The sequence below is a fragment of the Bufo bufo genome, chromosome 4 (assembly GCF_905171765.1).
Source record: "Bufo bufo chromosome 4, aBufBuf1.1, whole genome shotgun sequence".
NCBI classification, from domain to species: domain Eukaryota; kingdom Metazoa; phylum Chordata; class Amphibia; order Anura; family Bufonidae; genus Bufo; species Bufo bufo.
This window is the reverse complement of record NC_053392.1, coordinates 126,136,124-126,144,181: the sequence shown is the minus strand read 5'-3', so window position 1 is coordinate 126,144,181 and position 8,058 is coordinate 126,136,124.

Below are 8,058 nucleotides of genomic sequence, written 5' to 3'. Positions count from 1 at the left end.
ATGTCAGCTTGGAGCTGCCATAGATTTCAGACATTATTTACACTAGTTTTTTTGTGTAAATACTGATGAATGTGCCACGAATGATGGCTTTGCCATGCTCCCAGGTATGGGATTCAGCCAGTTCCCTCCAGTTCTCCAGATCCGGTTGTTAAAATTACAACTGGATCGGAGAACCGTGTTACCAGCTGAGTTGCGATCCGATGCACTAGTGGTGGCAGGGCAGCTGGAGATGTTCACTTCCATTGCTTCATGCACCGCTGATAGTTTAGCTCCTTTGTAGTGTGTATATACTGTATTTATGTATTTATGTGTATGTGTGTTGCATATATATGGTGTATGTATATGTAAACATGTGTTGTGACGCTGCATGTTCGCCGTTGAGTAGGGAATCTGTTGTTAAAAATTTGAATCCCACCCTTGCATGCTCCCATTTTGAAAACCATCCTCGGGCAATATAAATATGTAAGTCGATTGCTTCTCGAACTGCGGTGGCCCTCTATTCTTCCATCTCACATGAAATAGGTCTGTTATGACTTAATTTGGATTGTTATACCACTTATGATATGTGAAATGTGATATTAAATATTTTTGTGTTAAAAAAGACAAAAGTATTATAGCAGTGATACCTTTATTGGCTAATCAATAAAATTCTGTTCGCAAGCTTTCAGAGCACAGAGGCTTCTTCTTCAGGCAATATACAAATGAATGACTGTGAGAAGGCACAACACTTAAAAGATGTTACAGGCATTTGTACATGAGGTGATACATCATCAAGATAAGACAGAGTAAGAAAACTGCAGTTATTGTTACAGATGGACAGGCAATAGGGGTTAAGGCTAAAGGGCTCTTTACAACAGGACAATATTACAGTAGATTGTCGGGAAGGAAGTGTTTATTCTCAACAATCTGCTGCTCGCTGGTGGAGGAGATGCTGCATTTACATCCAGCGATCTCCTCCAGAGTAAGTGGAGGAGCGATCGCTATTGCCATTGCTCTTCCCCCTAACAACTCATTGTTTCCCAGCAGCGGATCGTATTTACACAGTGAGATCTGCTGTTGGTAAATGAGTATTTTTGTGTTCACACAAACGATCCAATTACCCGATTGAACAAGTGTTTAGCTCGTTCAGCGGGTAATCAGGGGTACATTTACACCACCAGATCATCACTAACGGGCGTTACTATGAACGTCCATTAGCTATGATATATGTGATTCTCGGCCTGTGTAAAGGGCCCTTTAGGGCTGTATTAGAACGGCTGAGGGTTAGCCAGATAATCATTAACAATGCTAACAAGCAAATGCTCGTGTTTTGGGTAATCGCATCTTTTATGCAGTCACAAAAATCATTGTTTGCCAGCAGCAGATCATGCTGACTAATCACACTTTGCTGATGGCAAATTAAGATTCTGTATAGGAATCAGGGCCGTCTTTAACGCGGGGCAAAACGGGCAGCTGCCCCGGGCCAAGTTGCTCCTGGGGGCCCAAGGCAGCCGCCTCTTGAGGCCTGCTGGCCACTGTAGGACCTTTCCTGGCTCCATACTTTATTAACTAAGTAGCAGGACATGTAGAGCATACATGGGGGATGTCCCTGCACTTACTATTATTTCTGTGCGCCGCTCCGTTGTGCCGCTCCATTGCACCGCTGTGGCCCCCGCACTGTATGCTAAGTATAAGCATCGAAACACCAGGGAGGAGACATCAGCTTTTCTCCCTGGGCGTTCCTTCTCCCTGGCTGTAGCGCTGTCCAATCGCAGCGCAGAATGTCACAGCCAGGGAGAAGGTGCATATTTTTTTCTCCCTGCGCTGCGATTGGACAGTGCTACAGCCAGGGAGAAGGAACGCGCACAGAGAAAAGCTGAGGTCTCCTCCCTGGTGTCCAATGCTGTTACTTAGCATACAGCTACAAGCAGACGATTGTCAAGAAGAAACTATTCCTTCCCGACAATCATTATCAACCAGTGTAATATATTCCTTAGAAATTAAGGAGATCTGGAGTTAGTATAATGGGGAATTGGGAGGAAGGGTGTCTATTAGAGATGAGCGAATCGAAGCTGATGAAGTGGAATTCGATCCGAATTTCAGGAAAAATTTGATTTGCAACAAATGCGAATTTCCTCGCGCTTCGTGGTAACGAATCACATTTTTCCTAAAATGACGGCTGAGGACTGAGGACATGGGGCAAGGAACTCTGGGAAGGCGGGATCACCCATATTGACATGCATGCAGCCAATCAGCAGCCAGCCAGCACTGTAATGTCACAGCCCTATAAATTCGGCAGCCATTTTAGATTCTGCCATTTTCCAGTGTTCTGAGTGCATGAGAAGGCGCTATAGACAGCAATTCGAAAAACTTGATTGTGCATAAAAAAAAAGAAAAAAACGATTTATAAGTGCAGGGAAAGGATAGTGAGGAATCATTTCACAGCATCTTAGTGTAGGGAGAGACGTCAGAAGGCGCTAGGGACAGTGATAGGAAAGCGATTTGCAAGGAAAGATTATTTGGGGATCCAAATAACCATTATACAACTCTCTCATTACAACAATTTGTTCTTTGGGTGCAAGTGCTATGTTGAAAAGCACTTCACTGCTGCAGTTTTTTTCTGGTGAAAGCATATAGGAGCGTATTTCAGTAAAAAAATATAAATATATATGCACTGCACTGTTGCAGTTATTTTTGGTGAAAGCATATAAGGGCGTATTTCAGTACTACAAGAAAAATATATAGACCACCTAGTCAAGTCAAAGAATTAGATGATCTACTAGTTGAGGAAATAGCTAAAATGACATTGAAAGGGGAAGTTATCATTATGGGAGACTTAGGCTACTTTCACACTAGCGTTCGGGGCTCCGCTTGTGAGTTCCGTTTGAAGGCTCTCACAAGCGGCCCCGAACGGATCCGTCCAGTCCTAATGCATTCTGAGTGGAGGCGGATCCGCTCAGAATGCATCAGTCTGGCAGCGTTTGTCCTCCGCTCCGCTCAGCAGACGGACACCTGAACGCTGCTTGCAGCGTTCGGGTGTCCGCCTGGCCGTGCGGAGGCGAACGGATCCGTCCAGACTTACAATGTAAGGCTACTTTCACACTAGCGTTCGGGGCTCCGCTTGTGAGTTCCGTTTGAAGGCTCTCACAAGCGGCCCCGAACGGATCCGTCCAGTCCTAATGCATTCTGAGTGGAGGCGGATCCGCTCAGAATGCATCAGTCTGGCAGCGTTTGTCCTCCGCTCCGCTCAGCAGACGGACACCTGAACGCTGCTTGCAGCGTTCGGGTGTCCGCCTGGCCGTGCGGAGGCGAACGGATCCGTCCAGACTTACAATGTAAGTCAATGGGGACGGATCCGTTTGAAGTTGACACAGTATGGCTCAATTTTCAAACGGATCCGTCCCCCATTGACTTTCAATGTAAAGTCTGAACGGATCCGTTTGCATTATCATGAACAAAAAAAAAAAAAAAAAATTCTTTTTTTTTTTTTTTTTTTGTTCATGGTAATGCAAACGGATCCGTTCTGAACGGATCCAAGCGTTTGCATTATAGGTGCGGATCCGTCTGTGCAGATACCAGACGGATCCGCACCAAACGCAGGTGTGAAAGTAGCCTTAATCTTCCTGATGTAAACTGGAAAACCAAAAAAGCCAGTTCTGCCAGGAGTACAGATATTCTAAATTCCCTACTGGGATTATCTTTCCCAGGATCCCATTAGCCAACCCGGAAGGAGGCCATTTTAGATTTAGTATTCACAAATGGGAATTTGGTATCTGATATTACTGTAAGGGGAAGGTTGGGATCTAGTGATCACCAGGCAGTGTGGTTTACTATAAGTACAGTGACTCACAGTCACACCACACAAAAACAAAAGTTTTAGATTTTCGAAAAACAGGACTTTTCTAAAATTAGATTAGTGGTATACGAGTCCCTATCAGATTAGAACAGTTTCAATGGAGTCCAGGAGAAATGGGACTACTTAAAAGTGGCACTATTGAAGGCAACAGATAATTGCATTAGGCTTGTCAGTAAAAGCAAAAAAAGGAAGAGACCACTGTGGTACTCAGCAGAAGTGGCCAAAATCATTAAAAACAAAAAGATATCATTTAGTAATAAAAAAAAAATTAAAAACGAGGATGACAGGCAAATTTATAAGATTAGGCAGAGAGGCCAAGCAAGTTATAAGAGCTTCTAAAGCACAGGCAGAAGATAAATTAGTTCAGTCAGTGAAAAAAGGCAATAGGACATTCTTTAGATACATAAATGAAAAAAGGAAACTAAAACAAGGAATTACCAAATTAATAACAAAAGAAGGAAGGTATATGTAAGAAGATAAAGAACTAGCTGACTGCCTCAATGAATACTTCTGTTCAGTTTTTACAAAGGAAAAGGACCTCAGTTAGGGAGGAAGACTAATGAATCTTTTGATGCATGTGTCTTTACAAAGGAAGAGGTTCTAAGTCAGCTGTCTAAAATGAATACAAATAAGTCACAGGGGCCTGATGGGATACACCCAAATCTATTAAAAGAGCTTAGCGGTGAACTAGCAAAACCATTAACAGATTTATTTAACCAATCACTGGTAACAGGAGTCGTCCCAAAAGATTGGAAATTAGCAAATGTTGTGCCCATTCACAAGAAAGGTAGTAGGGAGGAATCGGGCAACTATAGGCCAGTAAGCCTGACATCAATAGTGGGGAAATTAATGCAAACCATACTTAAGGAGAGGATTGTGGAACATCTAAAATCCCATGGATTGAAAGATGAAAAACAGCATGGGTTTACTTCAGGGAGATCATGTCACACTAATCTTATTGATTTTTTTGATTGGGTGACTAAAATAATAGATGGCGGAGGTGCAGTAGACATCGCTTATCTAGACTTTAGTAAGGCTTTTGATACTGTCCCACATAGAAGGCTTATAAAAAAAAAAGCAGTCTTTGTGCTTGGACTCCCATATTGTTAAATGGATTAGGCAGTGGCTGAGGTACAGACAACAGAGGGTTGTAGTCAAAGGTAAAAGAGGAGAGAATATTTAAAAGAAGAAAAACTGCTACAAGAGGACATTGTTTTAAATTAGAGGGGCAAAGGTTTAAATGTAATATCAGGAAGTATTACTTTACTGAGAGAGTAGTGGATGTATGGAATAGCCTTCCTGCAGAAATGGTAGCTGCAAATATAGTGAAGGAGTTTAAGCATGCATGGAATAGGCATAAGGGCATCCTTCATATAAAATAGGGCCAGGGGCTATTCATAGTATTCAGTATATTGGGCAGACTAGATGGGCCAAATGGTTCTTATCTGCCGCATATTCTATATACGCAGTTCACGGTTTACATTTTTTTCTGGTGAAAGCGTATAAGATGTATTTCAGTAAAAAAATAAAAATATATATGCACTGCACTGTTGCAGTTATTTTTGGTGAAAGCGTATAGGGGCGTATTTCAGTACTACAAGAAAAATATATACGCAGTTCACAGTTTAAATTTTTTTCTGGTGAAAGCATATAAGGGCGTATTTCAGTAAAAAAAGAAAAATATATACGCGCTGCACTGTTGCAGTTATTTTTGGTAAAAGCGTATAGGGGCGTATTTTAGTACTACAAGAAAAATATATCTATGTAGTTCTGTGTTTAGGTTTTTTCTAGTGAAAGCACATAGGGACGTATTTCATTAAAAATAGAATAATCTATACGCACCTCACTGCTTAATTTTTCCAAGTTGAAAGCATATAGGGGCGTATTTTATTAATAAAAGAATAATCTATACACACTTCACTGCTTAATTTTTTCCTGGTGAAAGCGTATAGGGGCGTATTTCATTAACAACAAGAAAAATCTATACGCACTTCACTGCTTAATTTTTCCTGGTGAAAGCATATAGGGGCCTATTTCAGTGACAAAAATAAAAATCTATACGCACTTCACTGCTTATTTTTTTTCCTGGTGAAAGCGTATAGGAGCATTTTTCTGTAACAAAAAGAAAAATCTATACGCACTTCACTGCATAATTTTTTCCCGGTGAAAGCGTATAAGGGCGTATTTCTGTAATAAAAAGAAAAATCTATGCGCACTACACTCACTGCTTAACTTTTTCCTGGTGAAAGCATATAGGGGCATATTTCATTAAAAAAAGAATAATCTATACACACCTCACTGCTTCATTTTTTTCTGCTGAAAGCATATAAGTGCGTATTTCATTAATAAAAAAATAATCTATACGCACTTCACTGCTTAATTTTTCCTGGTGAAAGCATAAAGGGGCGTATTTTATTAAAAAAAATAATAATGTATATACACTTCACTGCTTATTTTTTCCTGCTGAAACCATATAGGGGCATTTTTCTGTAAAAAAAAAAAATTTAATCTATACACACTTCACTGCTTAATTTTTTCCCGGTGAAAGCGTATAGGGGCGTATTTCATTAACAACAATAAAAATCTATACACACTTCACTGCTTAATTTTTTCTTGGTGAAAGCGTTTGTTGGCCTATTTCAGTAACAAAAATAAAAATCTATGCGCACTTGACTGCTTAATTTTTTTCCTGGTGAAAGCGTATAGGGGCGTATTTCATTACCAACAAGAAAAATGTAAACGAACTTCACTGCTTAATTTTTTCCTGGTGAACGCATTTGTTGGCTTATTTCAGTAACAAAAAGAAAAATCTATACACACTTCAATGCTTAATTTTTTCCTGGCGAAAGAGTATAGTGGCGTATTTCATTAACAACAAGAAAAATCTATACTCACTTCACTGCTTAATTTTTTCCCGGTGAAAGCGTATAAGGGCGTATTTCTGTAACAAAAAGATAAAATCTATACACACTTCACTGCTTAATATTTTCCTGGTGAAAGCGTGTAGGAGCATTTTTCTGTAACAAAAAGAAAAATCTATACTCACTTCACTGCTTCATTTTTTCCCGGTGAAAGCGTATAAGGGCGTATTTCTGTAACAAAAAGAAAAATCTATACACACTTCACTGCTTAATTTTTTCTTGGTGAAATTGTTTGTTGGCCTATTTCAGTAACAAAAAGAAAAATCTATGCGCACTTGACTGCTTAATTTTTTTCCTGGTGAAAGCTTATAGGGGCGTATTTTATTACCAACAAGAAAAATGTAAACGAACTTCACTGCTTAATTTTTTCCTGGTGAACGCATTTGTTGGCCTATTTCAGTAACAAAAAGAAAAATCTATACACACTTCACTGCTTAATTTTTTCTTGGTGAAATCGTTTGTTGGCCTATTTCAGTAACAAAAAGAAAAATCTATGCGCACTTGACTGCTTAATTTTTTTCCTGGTGAAAGCGTATAGGGGCGTATTTCATTACCAACAAGAAAAATGTAAACGAACTTCACTGCTTAATTTTTTCCTGGTGAACGCATTTGTTGGCCTATTTCAGTAACAAAAAGAAAAATCTATACACACTTCACTGCTTAATTTTTTCCTGGCGAAAGAGTATAGTGGCGTATTTCATTAACAACAAGAAAAATCTATACTCACTTCACTGCTTAATTTTTTCCCGGTGAAAGCGTATAAGGGCGTATTTCTGTAACAAAAAGAAAAATCTATACACACTTCACTGCTTAATATTTTCCTGGTGAAAGCGTGTAGGAGCATTTTTCTGTAACAAAAAGAAAAATCTATACTCACTTCACTGCTTCATTTTTTCCCGGTGAAAGCGTATAAGGGCGTATTTCTGTAACAAAAAGAAAAATCTATACACACTTCACTGCTTAATTTTTTCTTGGTGAAATCGTTTGTTGGCCTATTTCAGTAACAAAAAGAAAAATCTATGCGCACTTGACTGATTAATTTTTTTCCTGGTGAAAGCGTATAGGGGCGTATTTCATTACCAACAAGAAAAATGTAAACGAACTTCACTGCTTAATTTTTTCCTGGTGAACGCATTTGTTGGCCTATTTCAGTAACAAAAAGAAAAATCTATACACACTTCACTGCTTAATTTTTTCTTGGTGAAATCGTTTGTTGGCCTATTTCAGTAACAAAAAGAAAAATCTATGCGCACTTGACTGCTTAATTTTTTTCCTGGTGAAAGCGTATAGGGGCGTATTTTA